Below are 25,294 nucleotides of genomic sequence, written 5' to 3'. Positions count from 1 at the left end.
AGTGACATTGAGAAAGAGATTTTATTATTGCCTAATTCAAAGGAAGGCACTGAAATCCTAAGGGGTCATTTAACTGAGGTTTTTACAAACACTAAGAAGCATGCTGGGATTCGAACATCCGTACAGTTTCAAGGTCAGTGTGCTTTGTAAACATCCAGGTTCCGTACAAGTTCTGACTTCCTGAAATCATCATCAGCACTGTCTGTCTACCTATCTACTCATTTGATCATTTTTTGCCAGGGTGGTAGGGTGGAAAAAACATGTATTTGGGGGACAGGGAGATCAGAGCAGTTCTATTACTTACCAGCTGTGTAACTTGGACAAGTTACTTAGCCCCTCTGTGCTTCAGTTTCCTCATCTAAACAATGAGATCAACAATAACAGTACCTGACAATACCTTATAGGATTGTTATAAAAATTAAATGAGATGATACACGTAAAATATGACAGTGGCTAGAACATAATAATTGCTCAATAAATATTTATTCAATGAATAGTTGAATAAAAAGTAATAAATTAAATGACATAAGAAAAATTACTACCAGAGTTTCTGTCTTATAACAGCTGCTCAAAATCAGAAACATTATTAATGTATTATTAATATCCTCTCTAATAGTCTAAACATGTCTTGAGTCTTCCAGCCCTGTCTGATCTAGTCTGTAAACCTCATAATGGACAGCACAGAGCCTTGCATATTAGAGATGTTCAGAGTCAATGATTACATGATCCTTCTCTGAACTTTCAGAGTCAAGAAAATCTAAGACACTAAAATAACTTCTCTCAAAGTTTAGCAGCTTCAGTTTTCCATTTTCACCCAAAATTTTATCTTCAACTTGAAAATTATAACCCAGAATTGAAGTCTAAAACACACTAAAAAGCCTCAGTTTAATGTTCATATTTATTTCTGATACATTTCTCAAGAAATAAAGAAGAAAAATGGTTTCCCATTCTCATCATTTTTAAATCTTATCTCTGTCTTCTCTACAAAGACAGCCACATTACTTATGAAATCATTTATTTTGCTCTGGGCCCTTCACAGATGGTAATCACAAGTGCTTTCCTGAAGCAATCACTGGCTAGAGCTTGAGAGAGAGACAGAGAAAGAGTTTAAAGGCAAGAACGGAGGACATTTAGTGGCAAGAGTAATTCATGTGGCAGAACTGCTTCAACCAGGACACCAAAGGAAAAACAAATGCAAGAGTACGTAACTAAATTTTAGGAAAAAAATACATAAATATGCATGGATGTGTGTGTGCAGATGTGTATGTACATGTATAGGCCCATGCATGTGTGTACAGGCGTATGTGTATAGACGTGTGTGTGCATATGGAAAAAGGCTGTGCTGAAAACCATCCAACACCAGGCAGGAGAAACAGTGGCCACATGAGGAGTTTGGGGCAAGGGCATGAAGGGTCGCAATGCTCAGATGGGACTAGAGGCTGGAAAACTAGTTTTTGCAGCTCGGCTCTGCCTCATCTGGAACAAGCCATTTCAATTCAGTATCCTATTTCTAAGAATGGAGACCTCACAGGACTGATTGAGATTTAAGCAACAAAAGAGATTTGAAAGTGTTTTGGAAACCTCTGTACAAACATAGAGGGATATTACCACCCATTTGTTCCAACACCAAGGAGAGCGACTTTTGTCTGAGCCACCGTGCCTCCCAAATGGAATCTGTCCCCATCACAGCCTGCTTTTGGCAAAGGAAGAAGGGATGCGGACAGTTTTCCAGAAAGGCAACACTTTTGAATTTCTCTATTATTTCCAAAACAAAAAAGCAAAATCTTTTCCCCCCCTTTTGTTTTTCCAAATAAAAATAAATTATAACCCTAACTTGCTAATAAATGCAGGCTGGAGCTGTCCTTAAGTAAAAGCTTTTGATAACAAATTGCCTGCACTAACTGCTATTTTACTGCTGATTTTTTTATTGTTGCTTAAGCACAGCAATTATGCTAATAACCCTAGGAGGATGGTACATCGAGTATTGAATCTGACAGATAAAATACTCAATAAAATGCTAATCTCACCTGAAAATTGGAATCAGACAGCCTTATTAGTATTTATGGATATGGCATCTTAAACATGTTGTTTTTAAGGTGAATATATATGAAATCAATGTTGTCTCTTAATACAGACTGCTACTTCTAGACCTCTGTGTGCTTTAAATTCAAGGTGACGATTACACACCACCTTGCTAGAGAAACGAGCTTACTGGCCACCTCTACCACATAAAGAATCAGGCAATAAAATGTTTTTATCCTTCATCCACCTCCCTCCTTCTCTCCCCATCCTCCCCCTTCCACATCCCCACCCCAAAATAAAGAGAAGGTAAGAACTGTCTTTCTGAGCAGAAAGAGAAGGCAGATTTGACAGCAACAAGAACCATTTGTCAAACCATCTGGCTTCTCTCTTCACCTGACAGAGGGAAGAGTGATGTGTCAGAAAGAGCAGGGAATCGAGAAACCAAAGCGTTGCTTCTAGTCTTGATTTTGTCATTTCCTCAACGTCTGACCTTGCCAACTCAATTCCTTACATAGGGACCTTCTGGAGTCCAATGATTAAATCTCTATGAGAAGCAAGTCTTCATGGGTTACATTAAAAAAAGGGGGGGTGGGCCCAAGCCCCGGTGTCTATGAAGAATTGAATATCATAAGCTAAGGTAGATATGAGGCTGGTGGAAACCTAAGATTCTTTCTCTTTTTTTTTGGTGACTGGCTGGTACAGGGATTGAACCCTGCACCTTGGTGTTATCAGCACCATGCTCTAGCCAACTGAACTAACCAGCCAGCCCCTGAAACCTTAGATTGTTGAACTTGTGCTTTTATTACATGGTCTCCTCTCACCGTGTATGCTCATTATATATTTGAAGTACTGTATATATCCACAATATATATGTGAAATTGACCAGGCTTAAATTCAGAGACTTTAGACATCAAGTAAAAGCACAAGGACCTGTTTACCAACTGTCCTCTAGAATTCAACTGGTTTTCTTTTTTAGTACCAATACATTTATTTGGGGAGAAAGCAAAGAAGTCAGCTGCCCATTTTAAATGGCAGAAACCAATGATATCTGAATATTACAATATTATTCACACACACACACACACACACACACACACACACACACAAAAGTTTTCTCCTTTGATTTCCGTACCACCCCCATGAAGCAATAAGAGAGAAAATACTGTTCTCCAGAAGTTGTATAGATAAGGAAATTGAGGATCAGAGAGGACTTTCTCATCAAAGCAGAGTAAGTGGATTCTGAGGTCAGAACAAGCAGTTTTGTCTTCTTACTAATCTTAGCATGCTGCCAAGCACACTGTAGGGTCCTCTATGTCACAAGTGTGTTGACTCATTCAAAACCTAAATATCCAAGTAACAAGTCACTGCTGGACATACGGGGAAGAGAACAGGAGCCTCCATACCCAAGCAGTACTCACTCCAAAGAGACTTCTCCCACCCCTTCAAGACTTCAGAGAGCTGACACCCCTTCCAGAAGTTTCTGTCCCCCTCTCAGAAAGTTCTAGGCATGGGCAAATCAGGCTTACACTAAACAGAATTTTTTCATGTAGTGACAAAGCGGGGCACAGGTCTCAGGATTCCAATTCATCCCAGGGCCCTTGGAAAGTCACTTTCTTCTATAAGCCCCCATTTATTCCTGTGTACCTGGTAGGTCTTTTCAAGACCAAAGAGGTTCCTTGGCCACTAGCAGAAGGGACAAAAAAGAGAAAATGGGCTCCAAAAATACTAAGAGTTCAGTATAACTTACAAAGTGTCTTCACATCCCTTTCTTCAGCTAAACCTCCCAAAAGAAGTAAAGCTGAGCTTATTGTCATTCCCATTTTGCAGATAAAGAAATGAAGGCCTTGAAATTCAGAACTTCTCCCAAGACAACACAAACATATCCTCAGACCACAGTGACACTTATCTCATAGCTGTTGCTGGGGGTGGAGGGTTGGGGGTGTTGGTGCTTTGCACAGGGGAGGGTAAAACCTAGCAGTTTGTAGATTCTACAGTCATTAGCCACAGTGTTCCAAGACAACTCACCCCAACAAAGGAGAAGTGGCAGGCACTATCATAATATTAGAGATGCACACAACTCACATGTGCTGACGATCGACCACCTCCCTGCTGCTGTGCACCTGTGGATATGGAATCCAGGTCCATATAACTCTTCATCTTTAATCTACTAAGACCAGTGTTGCAATTTACAAAGCACTATTACATTTTATCAAGTAGAAATCATTATCTTCCAATTAAAAGTGGGGGAAATTGAGACACTGAGAAGCAGATTCACTTGCCCAATTCACACAGATCTCTAAAAGCAGGGCCAGGGCTCACATCCAGGCCCCCTGATCCCACAGGCCCTGTGTTTTTCCACTCGATTATGCCACCTCTAAATTGCCAGTGCCACCATCTTTTAGTAAACAACAAAAAGTCAGCTCTGAACCGAGACATCTCCCAACAGAGGAACGATTCAAGTCATACTTCGAGGAATAATTTCTGGGAAAGCAGAGGAGGTGATGCTATCAAACAGTGAAACTTAAAACTCCTACTCACTACCTGCCTGGGAGGGCAGAAAACGGGGCCAAGGCCCTTTCCCTACAAGCTCCCCCTGCCCATTTCTGTCACTCAAAGTCATTACTAAACTTAGCACTGTAGTTAAATGAAAGATGTTTCCTAGCTGTATGGCCTTGGGTAAGTCCCCAACCTCTTTAGTCTTGTTACCAGTACACACTCATGCACACATGCACATATACTTACATGAATGCATATACACACATACACACACACCTCAGACCATCCCTTCATTTGACCTAAGGGGAGGGTGACTCAGAGAGCCCCTGTCTGTATTATCCTGCAAAACATCACAGCTGTTCAAGCAGTGTCCCTAGGCTCTGCATCCAAAGCTCTGACTTGAACCCTTTATCTCTGCCCTGGGCCTCCTGGGTCTCATCCCATTTCTTCTGCCCACCCTTCCTGCCAGGCCCCCTTCTCCATCCCCACCTGCCCTTGTCCTTGATTTGGACTGGTCACCTCCACCTTGGACAAGCACTAACACATCTCTCCATCCCCAATCTCAACCTTTTCTTCCCATCCCATGTTTCTCTGGGTAAAATACCACCAGTTCTTCAACAGCTCCTTATACACAAGCTCTGAAAACACCCTCCACCACAGGGCACTTTTCTATGCATGCTATGGTTTGTATCCCTCTAAAACCAGCATCTCCATAACTGGGTCTATTCTACAGGTATGATTTCTAAAGAGAAACCAGGATACAAGAAGGCAATATGGCCCCAGAGGAGAACTTCAGTCAACACCTCTGAGGCACACCACCCCCAAAAGCACGTCTGCTACTCCAGAGGAACTGGCTCTTAGGGGTAGTGAGTGTCAATCCCCGGGCCAGAAGCTGAGAAGCACCACTGTGCTGGGCCTTTACAAACGAACTCTAATCTTTACAATTTAAGAGAGCAAGGTATATTTAACCCCAAATTAAAGCCATTTAAACTGGAGGTCAGATAGGTTTAGTAACTCAGTTTCAGTGAAGTTATATAACTCACCCAAATTCAAACAGCTATTGGAGCCTGGGCTCATAAACAAGTCTGCAACTTCACTGGGATACTGCATTGTCGAAAAGTGGCAGGTGCTCCGCTAGATGCTCTATCTAAGCAATCTCAGCTGACTGACATAACAACCTTTCCTGATAATTATTAGTGTCCCTGTTTTACAGACCTGGAAACTTAGGTCCCATATCGTACATGTCTTTGGCAGATTTAGGTCTGGAACCCAACTGTCCTGGGCTTGCCCTTTTCTCTTTCCTCCGCATCATGCATTTTCTTCCTACCTACATTCTCTATCTGCAGCAATTTAAACAAAAAGGATTTTTATCTGTATGAGTCACTGGAAGCAGCATATAGCAGTATATGCCGAATCTGAACTGCAAGTCAGGGAAAGGTGTTTCACAAGTAGCAATCTAGTTAAGATCCCAACAGTGCTGGTGGGAAGTGAATTCATCAAGCACATCATATGAGCACTCTGACCCTGGACTGTTCCCAAAGATCAGAGCCATAAAACAAAGTTGGAATTACACTCAATTTCACAAATGCAGCACCTTGGCATGTCTGCCTTCCTTGTAACAGGGACAACTGCAAAGTCTTCTTCAAGAAGATTAATAAAGTCAGAAATTCAGAGGGCATCACATAAACCACTTTTTCTTATCTAAAAGCTAAGCTTGTCCAATAGGAGGGAGTTGATTCTCTAAGAACTTGAGAACTGGATAAGAGATGGCACATTCTGACCTGACTTCTTGGGGAATGCCAGCAGCAACTTAAGCAAACACCACCTTTTCCTCTGCCTCTCGAGAAACAAGGTTAAGAAGGGGCCTGGGGGAAAACTCATTGCTGCTCATAAAAGTTACGATCCTAAACCATGTTCCCAAGGGCCCTTCTAGTTCCCTGGGTTAACTGTATTTAACCTTCCAACCCCTCAGGCCTCCTCAGTAATTCAATTTAACAGTTACTGAATGCCTATAAATGCCAGCCACTGAGCTGGGTCCCAAAGGCTCGGAGATGCCAGCCCTCTGACCAGAACTCAGAAGCAGGTACCACCTGTCACAGGCAAGATGGTGTGTGAAAGTGGTGCTGCAAGTACAAACTGTGTGATGGGGAACGGGGAGGAGAGAGACTGATCCCAAATGGGAAAGCTGATGTTTCTGAGGAGGTGGGATTTGATCTGGGCATGAAGAATGTTGCCAGGCAGAGATGACCATGCAGGATGGCCCTCCACGTGTGAACATGGGGTGGATAGAGCGGAGTCAGGGAGAAGGAGGAGAGGTTGCGTGAAGTCAGCAGGGGTAGGGCCCTGAGCAGGGACATCGCTTGTGGCAGGGACACTAAGAGGCCAAGAAAACACACCACAAGTCCTATGACAAACGCTCTGAGCCCACTGCTCTCAGGGGCACTCACCAAAATGAAACCTCCCCCTCCAGCAGCCCAAGGAGATGAACATGTATATGCAAGACAACCTGCTATCACCCTGCATACAAGACAAAGAACCACATAAGACATGTGTCACTCGTGCCCAACCATGGCTTCTGGAGACTGGACTATGTTATCACAACCTCCAGTGTTAGAGACAAGGAAACACAGCCTGGTCACAGCCTGGTCACTGAGGACAAGAGATTAATAACATAATTTTAAAAAGGTAGGAAGGTGTCAAAACAGGAAGGGAGGGAGAGAGGGATGGAAGGGAACAGAAGATAAAGAAAGGAAAGACAAGGGAGGGTAGGGGAGGGACAAGGAAGAAAGACACCAAGGAAGGAAGGAAGAAAAGTGTCCCAAGAGCCATGGTGAAACGGAGAAGGGGAAACATTACAGGTCACTCTGCCTGTGGGTATGAGGATGGTTATATAAAAATCAAACATGTTAATGCAACTCCTCGTAACTTTCAATTTTGGTAGTTGTGATATTTTATAAAAGAACAAAGAATGTAAATTTTATACAAATAAATTTTGAGGGTTTCTTTAACCTATATTTATCTAAATGCTGAGAAAAAACTAGACACATACTAAATGGTTGATGATGAGTACTTCTCAGGAGAAAAAAAGGATGGAGAAGAGGGAGATGGTTTGGTAAGTTGCAAAAATGGTCACAAATTCTCCCCTCCCTGCGTCCTCATCCTTGCAATATGACGTTGGAGCTTCTCCCATTAGGAAGTACACTCTTTCTCCACCCACATGACTAATAAGTGGTTCATGGATGCACAAATTCATCCACTGCCTATTTATAATCCAGTTCACATGTCTCCATCTTATCCATAAATATGTAAAAGATTTTTAAATGCTTTACTAAATTTCAGTTTCTTCCTACTAATAGTAATGATAGCAGCATTTATTAAACACTTAATATGTGTAAGTCATTATTTTAAGCGCTTCACATACCTTATTAAATTTAGTCTCACAGAATCCTTTGTCAGTCCTATCATTTGTTCCATTTTAGAGAAGAAGCTGAGTCACAGAAATTAAACAACTTGCCTAATTCATATGGCCCCAAAGCAGAGGATCCTGGATTTAAACCCATACAATCCAGCTCCAAAGCCTGTCCCCTTTCCACTGTGTCTGTGACATCATTTGAATCCATCAGCTGGGAAACCCAAACAGAAAGGGAAATGGCTAAGTGGCCTAGTTCTGGCTCCTGGTGAACACTACTTCCTTTCAATGATTCATAAATCACCTGTCTTATAAGGCAGAAGAGCACCAGGAATCACAATGAAGTCAGCAGATTCTAGACTCCGGATACCTTATTTTTTGATAACTGATATCTATGTCCTCATCTCCTCAGTTCTGGCATTTCCAGGTTTCCTCACTGGCAGCAGTTACCCACCGAAAGTTCTCCTCTGTATCCCGAGATGCAGTCTGTGTGGCCCATTAGCTTTGCAATCATTTAAGCAAAGCTAGTGCCAGTTGCTCTCTTACAACCTCCTTGTCTGTCATGAGCATCAATTTCTTCTTAATCATGTCGATTCTACCCTTCGTAGAGCAACCCTCCCCTTGATAGAGGTGACCAACAAAGCCAGAAAGCAGCCATGCAGTGTGCTTTCTCTCTGTCATCTGGGCCATTACATCACCATATCCAGATTACAAACATGCAAGGCATCCCTACAAAAGGACTCCCTCTTCTGGAGCCCATTCTAATCCCACCCTTGCCCAGGATGTAACTGAAAATGAAAGTCCATGATTGGCTGCCAATGACATCACTGTTCCACAGGCCTGATTAAATTCTTAATTGAATGCCACTTTACTTTTGCACCTAACTCCACAGACAAATAAATAACCAGAAAGAGAACAGCACAGGGTGAAAGCAGTAATAAACTATAGCTTCTGGCTCAAGTAGGAAAGAGGAACCATTTGCTGGAGTTACCTGTCGTTAAGAACAATTCTGTCACCAGGTGGGGACAAACAGTTCTCTATATTAAATTAGAGAAATGATTCAAAGGGGACCAGTTTCAGCTGACAAGAGCAAAAAGAAAATCAATTTCAGGTTGCCAGGACAACTAGATTTTTCCTGCAAGAATAAATTTAATGCAGCCCTAAAATCTGACAACTAAATGTTTCTTCGCATTACATCACATCCCTAAAATGTGTGTTGAACCAGTGAGATAATCAAGCCTGCTAATTACTTTCTACAACACGGAATTGATGGTCTTGGCTCCAGTCTGACTTTCCTCTAGCAGCTTCACTCACTATCTCAGTTTTATGGTGAATGAGGATTTTGAGCTTCTTAAAATGAATCTGAAGGCGTATCACTGTCAGTTAGTCCTCGAATCCTAGAAAAAGGAAGGTGAGTATCCTTTCAAAACAGATCACCTAATGTCTTAGCTCTATACCCATGTTCCCTGCCATGTAATTCACTGGCTACCCAATATAATTTTAAATATAAAATTATATTTAACACAATGTTAGATCTAAAGGGACTCTGGAGATAACCCTTGTTTTGTCAGAGGCACAGTTAGGCAAAGCAACTGCTCAAGATCAAAAAATACTGGTCAGCAGCAGAGTCAGGACTGGAATCCAGGTCTTTTGTTAACGGCTTCTATGCCATTTCTTCCAACTTCTACAATCATTTCATCTCTGCCTTAGAGACTCTGGGAGCTAAAGTTAAGTCCACTTGATCTCCTACTAATCCATGAGGCAGTGCCCCAAAGGACTTCATCACAGGAGGTCAGAGTCCTGAACCTAGATCCAAAAACATCCAATGAGGGGAGCCTTCTTTATGCATTTACGTTCTAGAAGGCTGAATCTCAATGTACCTCCAGGGGCTATTAAAAACAAGAACAGCTAATAAATCACTGGAAAGCACTTTGCAAATGTAAAGTAATACAAAAATGCTAAGCACCAATACTGTAAGTGCCCAAGCAGAGGAATTCCCTAGAGAGCCTGATGATTTTAAGCGCACTAAGCTATGGTGGATTAGCCTCCACCATCACCCACCAGAAGATGTGAAGGCCACACCTTTCTTCAGATCTCACTCGCCTTTCTTAAGACTGCTCCCAAATTCTCAAGAATGTCTCTGGATCTTATTATAACATATTGTATTATGAGGGATATGCAGAAACGTGGTCATAGAGTCTTTGCTAAGTGTGGGGAAACACAGAGGAGATTTGAATCAAACAGCTCTGTGCATTTCCCCAGACCACTGACAGGAAAGCAAATGTCAAGCAGTCCCCAGCTTGTGATAAACCAAGTAAACCATGAGAAAACAATGAACCCATAAGAAGGTGCTTGTCAGCATATTGAGGTTGAGAGCCAGTTCAGAATCTGAGAAGTCAGAAGAGTACACCACACACAGGAGCACTCCAGCCACAGATGCCATGGGAGGACGAGTTGAGGACAGAGCACTTCTTCTAGCCACCTACGTGGTCCTCAGTCCTCTGAGGACAAGAACCCACTCCAAGCAAGTTAAGCAGAGAAGGGAAGGAGAAGTAACCAAGGCTAAGCAGAGTAAATTCAAAATCAAAAGATGGTGTCAGAGAGATTTAGCTCCCATACCTGGCCACATTGTATGACCTTCAACCTTTCTAATCCAGCCCATATGGATAACTAGTACCTATTGCAGAGGCTGTCTTTCAAATAACTGAAATAATGTGTAGAAAGCAATTTAGCCAGTGCCTGGAATGTAGCACATGTACAGTAAATGTGAATTATCATGCTAATCATGCATGATCTAAAGAGAGGCTGGGGACCAGAATCCCACACAGAACAAAGGCAAGAGGAAAAGCATAAAGTTACAGATCTAGATCACGGAGATGGGGGAAAAAAAGACTTTTTCAATATAAGCTCTGCCTTGTCTCTACTAAGGAGTCATCATTGGCCCTATTCCCAATTTCTACTTTAGGGTAGATGATAGCCCGGGGACAGTCATGCATCTGCAAACCTCAGGCTTTAGTGGAAATCTGGGGGCAGCATGATCTAACCACTTGGTCAATATAAAATTCAGCTCTCTGCATTTGAGCCACTGAAAATCTAGGACTGAACGTTAAAAGCAGCTTCAAGATCCTCATCCCATCCCAAAATAAGGAACTAGTTTTTAAGGGAGGAAAATGCTCTCCATACCCCCAGTTCATTTAACATACTTTCACACATGGACACAGTTCATGCCTCCTAGGAAGGTTAAGAAATGGGTACAATAAGTTCTATTAAGTTCCATATTTAGGCAAGTTATTATTATTATTTATTTGTAATAATCATTAAGTAAGTTCTATTAAGTCAAACCCAGATAAAGAGACATGAGACTTCAGAAAAGGGAAAGAAACTGAAATTTCCTGAGCACTCGCTCTGAGATAAATGCATTGTAAAAATTAAGACAGAGGAGAGAATCAAGGAAGACTTTCTGAAAGAAGCCCCTTTGAGTTGACAATACACTGGGACACCTAGGCAGCAGGCTATGGCCTTTTGGGCCACATCCATTTTTTTCAGAGGAATCCTGACGATACAGTGCTGCCGGCTGAGTCTCCAAAGACCCCAGGGCCACCGGCTACTCTCCCCTCCTGGTTCTCTTATTCACTGCATAGGAATTTACCTGCCATACCATGCTTGGAGCTGAAGCAGGAGGAAGGGACCAGCGGGGGAGTGCATCAGAAGTTGTGGTCAGGCCAGCATCAAGCCTCATCTGCTTTGTCACCAAGTGAAAAGCACAGCAGACACAACAAAAGATAAAAAAGAGAATGAGAAGAAAATGTGAGTGTCTTGGTAAGATGGGATGAGAGAGTAAAGGATGTTGAGTCAGGTTATACAGAGGAAAAAAAAAATGGGAGACAAGAGAAAGAGTAGAAGGAAAGGAAAGAATAAAAGAGTTGCTGTGGTTTTTGTTTGTTGTGTTTATTTTCTTAAAGCATACTTTTGTCAAGTTATTTTTTTAAATAATTTTTCTGTTAAATCTTTCAAATGTTAGCTTCAGGAGACTTTGTTTTGTTCACTGACTAGCACCTAGAAAAGTTCCTGAAATACAGCAGGTGCTCAATAAATACTTGTTGACTGAATGAACGACTCCCAGTTAGGGTGAATCACCACCTCTGAGAATAAAGAGGCTTTTAAAGTCACCTAGAAGAATAGCAATATTCTGTGTATGCTTCTGTTTACTCGCTTTTAAAAGGTGAAATAACACAGGTGAAAATACCATCCATGGCTCCTGGTAGAAAGTCACCTTTTACTCTGGATCAGACTGCTCCACACCCCAGGACAAAGGACAGGCAGGCCATTCCCTCCAAGAAATGCCAAAAGGAAAAGCAGGGCCTCTGTGGACATAGGCAGGGAATCTAGGGAAATGCACTCCGTACAACCAAATTTTTTTTAGTCTGAAACTGATAGTCCAACCCTGGGAAGGGCCTAGGCCATTTCACAATCTCCTTTGGGAAGAGGTGTCATTTTCCACCTCTTAAGACTACCACATGCTCTACAACTAAAATAGAGGTGACTACTGACTCCCTCAAAGAAGCTAACAGCTGGGGAAGAGGACAAGACCTAGAAAGGACTGAACTTAAGTCTGCTTAGAAGGTTCGCCTGTTCATTTTCATGGTGTTCCTTCCGACAGTCTCCTGACGATAATTGGAAGGATCAATTCCTAGACAGCTCAGAAAGTAAACTCTGCCCATAATGGGAAATATACAGTGACTTAGAGGTGAAAGTGCTGATTACGAAATGACAGAAGCCAGTCTGAACCAATTCACTCTTGTACCGTAAAGTCTATCAGAAGTTGCTATAGCCTGCAAGGTTGGCACATCTTTTTGTGGCTGTGTCTAATCTTGAGAGGCCATTATTATTTATTACACATGAAGCACTTTCTATCTGCAGAGTGCTTTGGAATCGCTTTTTATTAGTTACTCAGCGTTCTTACATCTAAACACAGCTAAAGCCCTAGCAGAGGACAGCAAACCCCATGATTTACTCTGTTCGTCACACTCAAGGGTCCCACCCTCCTCCCAATGACTGAACAAGCTAAAAAGGGGCAAAAAGAGCAGTAAGGATGATAAATCCAATTCAATCCAACCCTCATTTACCAAGGCCACCGGGGTGTTTGTAGCTGCAGCAGGAGGAGGTACAGAAATAAATTTGACACAGCTCTTGACCTCAAAGAATTTATAGTCTACAGGCTATTTGACAGAACATTTATGGTCCCCTTTGTGATTTTAAAAAAGTATAAATAGATTCAAATATGATGTGCAGGAACATATAACATGGTCCTACATGACTCAAAATTTGAGCAATTATGTAGATATAATTCCAGTACCAAAACTGGAATCAAAAGGAAAGAAGACAAAATGGGCATACTTCCCCAATTTTCAATTTCCAGAATTAAGTTAGGAAGCCCCAAATCACATAAGAGGAAATTTTAGGGCAAATGAGAGTTAATAATCTCAAAAGAGAGAGAAAGAACAGACAACCAACATGAGAAACCTGCCCTAAGAAGAAAATATAAATTTTAAAGAAGGGTTTAGTTTTCATAAAGCCACTTAATAGCTTCCTAAATTAGCATTGAAGAAAGCTGTATATAGTTTTTCATGTCTATCTCTAAACATTGAAGGTTACTGCTTTGGAGCAACTATCTTTTCTCGTAAGATATCTCATAAAATAGTCAAGTTGGAATTATCACCTGGTAAGAGTATCAGAGAAGAGATTAAAGGATGAAGGGGAGATGGGGGGGAAGATTCTGCGTAAATTATAAAGTCCTCTGTAGCCGTCGGTTTATGGTTCACTTCCGCAGATCAGCACCGAGCACAAAGCCTGGCACATCGTAAATGCTCAGTAAGTATCAGTTATTTGTTGCCTTAAATAAGTAAAAGTACACATGCATGAACGAACAGTCAGAAACGAGAAATCTTTAATTCTGTTATCCATCATGATGCCTTCGTTGATAACTCAGGTGTGAAAGTAAAGTGACTGACGCATCACCCCACTAATCACCAACACTGATTGGCCAAATATTATGTCTCACACAATTCACAACTAATTAAATACATTTTCTGGTTGCGTGTGGAAGGAGGATGCTGGGAGTGTGATGAGTGTGGGTTTTTATCCTGTTTTACCAGCTAGTCTGAAGCTTCAAAAGACAGGACACAATGCAAGCATAAAAGCACTGGACAAGTCCCTGTTATGTCATCTCTTCACCATGTGACACTGGGCAGCTTCTTCTCTTCATTCAAGCATCACTTTGCTTATTAGTAAAATGAGAGCAATATGCCTTAGCCTGCTACCCTCATGGACCTCTTACAGGATCTCATAAGTTAATGGGTGTGAAAGGGGTTAGGTCACTGTAAAGCCCTCATAAGCCTACATCACTTATCATACTCCCAAAAGGATTAGCATGGTCAATAAATTATTACTGTTTATATGATGGGTCTTTCCTGTGGTTTTCTCATAATAGCACTATGCATTTGTAACCATTAAAATTTATGTTTTTTTACTGAAGCAGAAGACGCATTGTGTGCAGTGTCCTTAAATCTTTCCATAAACTATTTGTGGAGTCTGTCACTGAACCCCAGAATCCTAATTCATTCTTCTCAATTCCACTCCTGACCCAGTGACTCTGCCATGTGATCGTGTGCAGTTTCCTCTTTTTATACACACACCTGCCTCTGCCCTACCAAAGTGCCCACAGAGAGCTCAGAGTAAGGATGAACGCCACACATGGAAACAAACGCTTCACCCAAACTAGAATCGTCAGCTGGAACTAGACGGGGCGGGAATGGCATGCTACACTAAAGCATTTGGTTCTAATATTACGGGGAACAGGTACCCCACAAAGGAAGGATTTAGGTTTTGTTCTGTTTTGACATTAAAGAGGGTAATGGCATCGTCAGAACTTTGTGCAAGTTGGTGAGGTCAGTACCACCGGGGATACCAAGTAGGAGCGATATGAAACATGATGAGACAACCTGGAAATATATTAAAGTCATGACTTAAGAGCTATAGGAGGCCCTTGAGGCCCACTAGCACTTCCACTTGCCAGATGGAGAAATGAAGGCCCAAAAATGCAGAGCTACGTGACCCCCTCACAGAGCAAAGTCGTGGCATAGCTGTCCTCAGGACACAGACCTCTTAGCTCCCACTCTCTCTGGAGTGATCCATCTGCTTTATAAGTACTCATACCCCTCTTGGTCCTCCTCCCAGGACTTGGTGGCTTCCCGCAAAGGGGTCACCAGTAGCAAAGAAAGGCAGAGTCATGCCTGGTTCTTCACACTCAGCAAGGAGGAAGGGGGCTCTCATGGGCACCTGCTAAACCACTGTGGCTTCCTCAGAGCAGTAGCTTTCCACAATCCACTCAGTGTGCACAAGCCTGGGGCATAAGCTGCCATCAAGACATTAAAGCCTAAGGGCTGGAATATTGTCAAGAAATAAAAGAACTTTCTTTTCTCTCAGTTGCGAAACTGTCATTCTTTTAAAGGGAAAGGGGAGAACCCCCTCCAAAAGGACTGAAAAATTATAAATGTCTGCAATAAGACTATTGTAGTCTGTTGACAATAGCCTACAGAACCCGGAAAGACAAAGAAGAGCATTTAAAATCATGCCTTGTCTCATAAAGTGGAAATGACCATAATCTACTCTAGGGCCAGAGTTTTGCAATTCTATTTCTTCTTCACCTTCTTAACATCTGTGACGACCTAGTGACTCATCCAATTACTGACTGGAAAACCAACACCTCAGTTTCACATCCCTAATTCCATATCTTAAGGCATGAGGAAGCTGTGGGATCTGTCTCCTGCTGGTCTTACTTCTCCCTCAGAGAAAGCTGAATGCCTAAGACAAGTAGACAACTGACAAGGCCATTAAATGGATGCATTTGCTAAGTGCACACCTGTTTCTGCAGCTACAGCTACATGTGGGACATACCCCCATTTCTTCTCCAATAAGGACGAGCAGCGGAGGAAGACCATGAAGACACAGCAAATGCATTCATCATTACCCTGAGCAAGAAATGATCTGCCAAGTGAAGGCTAATAATGTGTCCAAACAAATTTAAGGAAATCACAAAGAAAAATTCAAGACCAGGATTTATTTTGACTTTTTAAGTTCAAACCACAGTATGTATTTGGAAGAATTAGAAAATACTTTCTGTGGGGAATTCCACAGGAACTGGAAAATCTCAGGCAAAATTAAAACCAAAGAAAACAGAAATAGTAGAGATCTTGGAGATCATCAAATCCAACCCTACCACTTTGCCATTGAAAAGAAAAGCCAGAGAGAGTTTCACAGCTGGATGGCGGTCGAACTGGGCTGAGAACTCACGTCTGCTGACTGCAAGAATGATTTCTTAGTCCTCATCCCATGCTAGCATTGACTTGTGACGCCAAATTAAACCAACATGTGACTGAAAGGAAAAGGGAAAATAAACTGTTCCCTGTGGCAGACGCTTGGAACATTGGCTTCTTTCTCGAAACTTCACAGTTCATGTTCTGCATAAGATGGAAACCAACAAGGGTCCTGTTTTTGTCAGTTGCAAATGCACATTTCTTAGGAATGCATTGTATGTCTGGCATTCACCCTCAACTCCCTCTCCTGTTCCTCTCTTTGCCATATATGGCACTGAACTCCCATGCCTGGGTCACAGAACTCAGGCCTCGGATATGAATGCAATCTGGTTTCTGAGCTGTTTGTCTTTACTGGAAACCCATGAATCCATCTAGGAAACATTTACTAAGATACAAAAGGCAAGGGAGAATTGATTCACACCCTGAACTTGGAAAGGAGAGAAAGATTTTTTTTTTTTTTTTTTGCTCATCCAAAGGAATGTGAATCACATTCTAAGGAGAAAGTGGCAAGTTTAACAAAAGTAGAATGCTTTCTTTCTCAAGAATTGTGTGTGCACACACACCTGTGTGTTTGGGGTCAAGAGCTGTTCTAACATCAGTGTTAGAAAGAAAAAAGCTGACACCAAAACACAGGGCACAACCAGCTAGCCAATTAGAGCACAGGCACTCTCTTTCTTGATATGACTTAGTTATTTCTTCATGTGGTGTCTGACTTTCAACCTTGCAAACTGCATTTCAGAAAAAGACATTTTCTTTGAAAGGAGGGATAACCTGCAATTGTCGTTCTAAGTTAAAATAAGAATTTATTAAGTATCTATATTTTTGAAAGGAATTGTACAAAGATAATTTCATATACACATTCCCCAGACATAAAAAACTTAGAAGAATAAGATGAACTGAACAAGAATGGATAGTTATTTTGACAGAGGTTGAAACTAAGGTCCCAGGAATAGAAATGACTGTCTCAATGGCACACAGCTCAGTAGGATGGAGGACTCATAATTTCAACATGGAGCACATACAACCTAAAAAGGAAGTAGGACCACATAAGGACATTATGGTCTCCAAGAGCAAAGAAAGAAAACAGCCACCTGTTAACCTCTAAGATATGTAGTATTCACTGTAGCATGTGCTCACCCACACAAGTTTTGTTATTTTAAGAGCGTAGTTTTTGCCTTCTTAGTGAGGACTGAGGATGGGCAAGGATCACATTCAATGCTTGAAAGGCCCCTGGAGGCAAGCAGTCCAATCAGAATCCCAGGTCCATCAATTCCGTGAAGTAGAGCCTTGAGCAAGTTATTTATCCTCTCTACATCTCTAGTCATTCAACTGCAAACTGGAGATAATCATTTCTACTTTATAGCGTTGTTGAAAAGATTAAATGGGCTTTTTACAAAGTATCTACCTAGCAGTGTTTGACATATAAGTAAGCTCTTTATAAGTAGTACCTGTTAATAGCATATTCATTCATAATTCCTACTGCACGGAGAATGAATGGTTTGGTGCAGTGGCATTAGTCAGCGATCCTAAAGTTCAAATCCCCAAAATTCCTCTCCATTCAACTGTGAACTTGGGCATACATATTCAATCTCATTGAGTCTCCTTTGCTTCAGAGCTGTTGCAAGGCTCAGATGAGATCTCAGCTGGGAAAGCTCTTTCGAAACTGTCTTGCAACCATTTTCTTTGGGGAGCAGCAAAGAGGCACATGAAGGTAGGTGCTGAATAAATATCAGGGGAGCAATGAGAGAAGTCTCTGTGCTTCACCTTCCTCTTAAAATGCAAACTCAGCACTTAAAAAAAAAATTCCTTACAAAGAACTTGAATGCCATGTTATTCCTCTCATAAATGTTCCTAAGACCGAGGCTGTAGTCCCAGAGCCCCAGCCAGGATGGCAAGACTTGACTGAGACTGCTGCTCAGGACGGTGGAATGAATGATCAGGTACTCTCAGACAGGCAAGCCCAGGCTCGAGTGTGGAGCCTGGCTGAGAAGAACCACCTAATGTGAGCAAGCCAAACAACCTTCATCAATGCCCATGTCAAGTAACCAGCAAAGGTCAAGTTCCTACTGGGCCCATCTCCTGATCTGCACAGGTGTCACTTTCTCAACCTTGAAAGATATACAAAGAGGCAGAAAGCTTAATTAAAGAGAGCAGACAACAGGTCATGAAGGCTGCCAGTGTCCTTGAAGCACCTCCAATACAGTGGGCTCCACAGAAGCACAGAGTTCTTTTGGGGAGAAGCTTGTTGGATTTTCCACTATTTATCAGCAGTACCACCATTTAACTACACTCTGGTTATTTTACACATCCGAATTCCACATAACATTTCATTAGGGGGTTGAAATTCAGTGCCTGGAGTAACAGAGGTTCATCAGAGGAATGCCTGGGAATGAGGGGCTAATAAGAAACACTCAGGAGGGGATTACAAAGCTCCCAAGAGCACATACTGCAATTAGAGAGCTTAGCCCAGCCCCCCTCCCCCCGCCAAAGGGGGGAATCCCTGGAAGGAGCTGGTATGTATTAGGCTTCATGGCTAGCTTAACATCAGTACAGCCAGGTTAAACAACTCCCCCCTTTCTCCGCCTCCCCTTTCCCTTTTCTGCTTCAGGAACTGAGCAGTGAAATTCATCTCTTGGGAAGGGGTAAACATGACCCATGATCATTATCATCAAAGGAACTGTCTTGTGGGCTGCAGTAGCCAGCTTTGGCTTTGGGCTGGAGCGCTTTGCACTGATACAGTAATGACACTAATTAGAGGCCTATGCCCTAACCAACCAGGTGTTAGCAGACTACAAGGGCTGTGTCACCTTGCATATACCTACCACCTATTTCGAAATGGCCCATTACCCAGCTAGAACCCTAAAAGGCTTATAAACCCCTGCTTTCCTTTGTTCAGGGGAAACCGATCTAGCTCAGTCTCCCCTCCACATTAGTGGAATAAAGCTTTTGGCTGAAATAGCACCTGGCTCAGGTCTCTCTCTCCCTTTTCTCCATCTCACCGAACCTAACAGTATGCCAGGTCTGGAAGGAACTCCTTCGCTTCTCTCCACCACGCTCACCTCTGGGTCTTCACACCCAGGTGAACTGTTGCTCAGGAAAGGTCTTCCTGCTTTGTGGCAGACCCTGAAGGAGAAGGGCAAAGCGGGAGAAAGGAAAGAGCACACACTTTGATTTTCATCTGACTCTTCATGGGACTGTGGCACCTCGGTCAAAGTCCCTCATGGGCAACAGCACACTTCAGCTGCTCATTCCTCTATCTGCTAAAAGGGGAGAGGCCGATCCCTATCAGTTCTAGAATAGCCTGGAGAAAGGGCAAGGAGGATTCTTTAATCTGCTTGGTAACGACAATAGAAAGTGCTAAGTAAGTGAGCCAAGAAATATTTCTGGGAGAGCTATTCAACTGGCAGGCAGGGAGAGCCACCGCACTGCAGTCTCGGCCTGTCCTCATCTCTCAAAACATGCTTAGGCCCACGTTTAAAAAGAACTGACGGTACCAGAGGCAGCCAAATAAACAAATAAACACAGAAATCTCTCAGTGACTTGCAAAAGATATCAGTGAGAAAGTTATGTTCTCAATAAGAACTTGGTTTCCTCTCTCTCTCTCTCTCTCTCTCTCTCTCTCTCTTTCTCTCTTTCCTTTCACATCTTCTCCCCAGCCACTTTTGGTAGCAAGCAGTTTGTTATGTATCCAAGGAAAGTGACACAGTCTCTGCGCTGCACGGCCAATCCATCTAAAAAACATATCATCTGTCTGTGCGGCAGAAAGCCCAGTTGGAATAAGCAAGTTCTGTGCGTTCAACTAGAAAACACTTCTTGTTCTCGCTGTCAAAATAATTCTGTATTAAACTTCTGGGATATGTGACTAATGTGCTTGGAACCTTTTGGAGCGACTCATTTATTTATTTTAGGGAAGGGAGTGCTGCTGCTGCTGCTGGGGGTGGTGATAGAGAAAGAGGAGGAGGAAGAGAAAGGGAGGGGGAAAGGCTGGGAAGAACACGCACAGGGTCTGCCCAGAGATCTCACATCAGCTCCTGGGAGCCTGCACTGCCACACTTCATTATCAGAGGTGTGAGAAGGAGCCAAGCCAGGCAGGAACAGAGAAAAACAGACATGTAAAGATAGGCACTGCATACTTCCCAGAGTCAAGGTTGCCTAACAGTTCCTAAAAAGACTCTGAATTTTAAAAGTAAAAACAAAACAAAACACACACACACCCGAGGAATCCTATCACTCTTCAAAGCCCATCACAGCTCCCTACTGCTTACAGAAAAAAAAGCCCCCAGTGTTGAGGGGATGGGGGCCACTGAAGACTTCCATGATTTGATATGGATGTCCCACCTCATGCACCTTCCAGACTCAGCCTGCCATAACCAATTTCTCTACATATTCCATGTCTCTGCTGTTCCCTCTGTCTTAAAGACTCATCTCTCTTGTCCTTATTTATTAAACTCCTAGCTATTGCAAGGCCTAGAGCACCTCCTATACCCCCTCAGCAAAGTCCTCTCCAGCCCAGCTGCACACATAGAACACCACGCTCTCCCACTGTGCCCCTAACTCTAGCAGAGATCCCTTTGCAGCCTGCCGCCAGGCACTGTCTGTTGCTGACACACCTACTAACCTACTCCCTAGCCCACCCTCCCTCCCCTTCACCAGAAACCAGTCTCCCTGTGGCCCACAGTGTGAGCACATATACAAACAGGAGCTCTTTGCAAACAGAGGTCCTCTTCTACCGCCTCAGCATCCCCCAAGGCTACTTCAAGGCCTGTTCACACTGGCATTCAGTAAATGCATGCCCATGGTTGAACTTTTTTGTGTGTGCCTTCCTCAGCAAAGCATCTTTAGCGATAAACTCTAGAAAACATTAAAAGCAAAAAAAAAAAAAAAAAAAAAAGGATAAAAAATCTGCACAAGGAAAAGGCCAGGAATGTAATTTATGCTAAACCTCTAGAGTCAGTTCTTGAAAGCTGCCCTTCTCCCTTCTCCAAATCCGGTTGTGTTGTTCAATTCTCCTCTCCTACTTTGATAAGAAGGTGGGTGGAAGGGTTGCAAGACTAGCTGAGGAGGGTGGCAGGAGCAGAAGGCTTCCAGTGGGGAACAGATGAGGAAATCAGACAAATAAATCTACAACATACCTTTTTTATAGCCTGGCAAATAACTATAGGTTGAAATCATCTGCTTATTTTGTGTTTCGTTTTGCTTTTTTATTTCCTCCAGCTACTTACTTGTAATACTCATATGGTCGAGGGAGGGAGGGAGGGAGAGAGGGAGGGAGGAAGGAAGGAGACATTTGGGGGTACAGAACAGGGGTCAGGGAGTGACCAGGACAATGACAAAAGAAACAGCGAGTTGCCTGCTTGCCTTGGTCAGCTCTGGCAGGCTCTCTGAACTTTCTCTCTAAAGAGTTATTTGGCAAAGACGGTTTCATAAAACAATTTTCACTTTCTTTCTCCAAACCCCATCTCCCTCCCCCACCTCATTTTAAAAATCTGCTCCAACCTCCTAAAGAGGAAAAGGAAACCTGAGATCCAATTCACTTCACATTTTATACCACTTATGGAAAAACATTTCTTGGAGCAAATGCTTTATGGTTTGGAGAACAATGAACTCACATCCGTTTTCCTCGACTTCTGCCACTCTCTTCTCATCCCTGCCTTCCCCTTGCCTTTCTCCAACTTGCAAATGGGTCTTTGCCCTCAGACCCACTTTCATCCTTCTTCCTTCTTCCCATTCAAAATCAATCTCTCTCTCTCTCTCTCTCTCTCTCTCTCTCTCTCTCACACACACACACACACACACACACACACACACACAAACACAAAACTAATGTTTGTTGCTTTTGCTCTTGCCTTTATTAGAAGGTAATAAATATCTACAAAGGGTAGCTCATTCATTTATTCTTTCACTTATTCATTTTAAATAAAGCTTAATAAGTGCCTACTAATAAGCACCCTTCCCCCCATGCACTTACATTCTAGGAGGAGAGATCAAACAAGCCCACCACAAACTGTACAGGGATGTCGATGGTGACAGGCACAAGACGGGCGCACATGATAGACCTGGCCCAGTTTGGGGAGGATGGAAGGGTTCCTAGATAATGCACCTGGCACACAGTAGGCACTCCACAAGCACCTGTTAAAGGAGTGAGTGAATAACAAAATGGGTGAAGATGCATTTGAGCTCAGCCTTAAAGGATGAGCAAGATTTGGGCAGGCAGAAACAGGAGAGAGTAAAAGTCACAGCTGCACAGAGGCAGAAAAACAAGGGGACCCTCTCAGGAATGCCTAAAAGTCTACTACAGAAGGGAAATTCTATCAGTGGTGGGTTGGAAAAGTGTTTATTTAATAAGCTAACATAGCACTTACTATGTGATGGATTAGAAGCTAATCACTGTTAAGCCCTTTACAAATATTATGTTGATCCTTGTAATGACCCTATTCCCATTTAACAGATAAGGAAGTGCAGTGACCTGCCCAAGAAAAGTGCTAGATAATGCTAGATAATGGTGGAGCAGCCTGGCTGCACAGTCTGACTGTTTTTTTTCTTTTCTTTTTTTTTTTTTTCCTTTTTTGGGCAGGGGGGGTGGGGGGGGTGGCCGTTCTGAGGATCTGAACCCTTGACCCTGGTGTTATAACACTGCGCTCTAATCAACTGAGCCGACTGGCCAGCCCTAGCTGCTGGCTATTAACTGCTGCATTGCTACATTTCCATAGTATTGTATATCAATGTCTAGGAGGACAGATCATAGAGGGCCTTAAATGCCAGAAGGAGGAGGCCATGCTCTGTTCTGCATGCAAAAGAGGCAACTGAAGATTGTGAGAGAGAGAATAATAGGGTCAGATTTAGGGAGAATGAATAATTTGGCATTTGTGCGTAAGACTGATTAGAGCGGCTGAATGGATTAGAGACTAAGTGATGAATCAACCCCAGCACCACCCCCTGCCCTCTGCCCTGTCACACATTTACAAGTCACTGTTTCATTGTTATCCTAATAATAGGATATGCAGTAATTTTTATCTGTGTACACTCAGACTCTGAAATTTGATTTTTATATTGGAATAGTTTGTTCCCATCTGGTTTCCGGGCCGAGGATTCCATGAAGGGACAGCATGGCTGCGGTCAGCAGTGAATGGCCTCTTAGTCCAGCCAGAACGTTCCGAGAGGCAGCATTGTACATGTACTGAATAGTCACAAAAATAGCTCAGCTAAAGGACACAGAAAAAAAACTGCACTCTTTAGAACTGACGTGTTTTTCCTTTTCTCCCTCTGCCACTGCTTCTATGACCTAGTAAGGAGGTATCACTGTAGAATGGAAAAAGCACTGAATGAGAATTCAGGAGACCTGGGTTTGAGTATAGATTGCCAATTTTTTAAATGTGAACTTGGACAAGCTGTAGGCCTCAGTTTTCCTACCTGTAAAATGACAGAGGTTGATTCTTAACTACAGTGATTTTTCATGTGTGTGTGTGACGGGGAGGGGATGTCAAAAAATACACAAGTGCATTTTGGGTGAAAAAATTTTTTTTAATCTTGAATCCTTTAAAAATGTTATATAAAGTAGAGCTGAGAACTAGGTTACAGAGGATGAGTTAAGATTTAAAAACCAGGGTTATATAGCCAACAGACTTCCACAAATGAAATGTCACAGCAGGTACCCATAGGGGGTCAGATTACAGGTGGATTTCATTTTCTTTTTACACTTTCCTTCACAGACTAAACTTATACATGGGCACATATTACTTTTATTGTTTAAAAAACACTATTTGAATATTAATTTTATTATAGTACCCAGAATCGTGCTTGACAGAACACATCAGGAGAGCCAGGCTGCTCACTGGCAATGCAAGACGCAGCTTCTCGTGTTCGGCAGTGAAGGGCAGAACGGAGACCTCCTGCACCTGCGTGGGCCGCACCTCCTCAGCACAGGCCAGCTCCTAAGTGCGCCTGCTTCCCTCCAGGCGGGGAGCCTGAGACGGCAGAAGCTGCAGCGCGCACCCTTGCCAACCCCAGCACCTAGCAGGGTGCCTGCTGCGTTCTCCGTAGTCAGTATTTTCTAAATTAAGAAACGGCCTTTCAGTAGTAAAAGCAGATAATATTCAATTACAGCTAAAGAATTGGTTTTTTAACCATGAATAGATATACATATGATTCAAAGTATTACCACCAGTCCTTAAGAAAATTATACTTTGTGAGTCTCAGAGAAAATCTGTAGCCATTAAAAAGATATAGATCTATATATATAGACGTAAAAATGTTTTCGAGCCATGTTGCTGAGTGAAAGGTAGATCATAGAAAAGCCTGCATTATTCATGCAAACTGCAGATGTAGTTAGTCATTCATGTAAATGTTGTACTTGTGCGTGCATGGGGGGGCACTTCAAAAAGTTCATGAAAAGATTCTTATCTTTCAGTTGTTTTTCTATGAACTTTTTAAAATACCCTCATACAGATACACATATACAGAGAGAGAGAGAGAGAGACTCTAAAAGGTAATTTCCAAAATTTTAATGATGATTATCACAGCAAAATGGATTTGGGGAGATTTTTATTTTCTTTTTTGTACTTTTCTGCCATGTTCAAATTCTCTTTAGTGCTTGGAAAATATTTTTTTAAATAATAAAACTGTTCAAAAATAAAAGAGAACAAGATAAAAACCTAAGTGCAAGAAGGAAAAGAAAAAAGCACCCACCAGCCCCTCCTACTTGGCCAAACATGTTTTATAAACACAAATTTGACTGCCCACCCTGCCATATCTGATGTGAACACAACTTACTGTAGAAGGGGGTCCCTCATCCTTTAAAATCACCTCTTCTTTTTTTTTCCCCCTAACTTAGCTGAAATCCATTACCATGTGGTAAAAAGAGCATGAGAACAGTAGACACTAATGTTTAAGGACTGCTGCAAGCTTCAGGACATCTTTCCATACAGGAGCAAGAGCCCTCGGGGTATCTAGCAGGAAGCATTTCCACCACAAAGAGATGGAAGTCTTTGCCCTC

At 42.5% G+C, this 25,294-nt stretch overlaps 1 protein-coding gene across 10 annotated transcripts in view; it reads right to left on the bottom strand.

Annotated features, from left to right (window-relative positions):
* Positions 1-25,294, bottom strand: part of LPP (LIM domain containing preferred translocation partner in lipoma) — a 670,167-nt gene that overhangs the window by 550,750 nt on the left and 94,123 nt on the right. Inside the window, exon 4 of one of the 10 annotated variants that reach the window (XM_063111717.1) lies at positions 11,577-11,666. The exons of 8 other annotated variants lie outside the window; for them this stretch is intronic. The gene's annotated coding sequence lies outside the window, so the exon portion shown is untranslated. The remainder of the gene's footprint in view (positions 1-11,576; positions 11,667-25,294) is intronic. One more of the 10 variants, XM_063111724.1, reaches the window with a different exon arrangement.

The sequence above is a fragment of the Cynocephalus volans genome, chromosome 1 (genome assembly GCF_027409185.1).
Source record: "Cynocephalus volans isolate mCynVol1 chromosome 1, mCynVol1.pri, whole genome shotgun sequence".
Classification (NCBI taxonomy): domain Eukaryota; kingdom Metazoa; phylum Chordata; class Mammalia; order Dermoptera; family Cynocephalidae; genus Cynocephalus; species Cynocephalus volans.
This window is presented reverse-complemented; position numbering and strand designations above follow the sequence as displayed.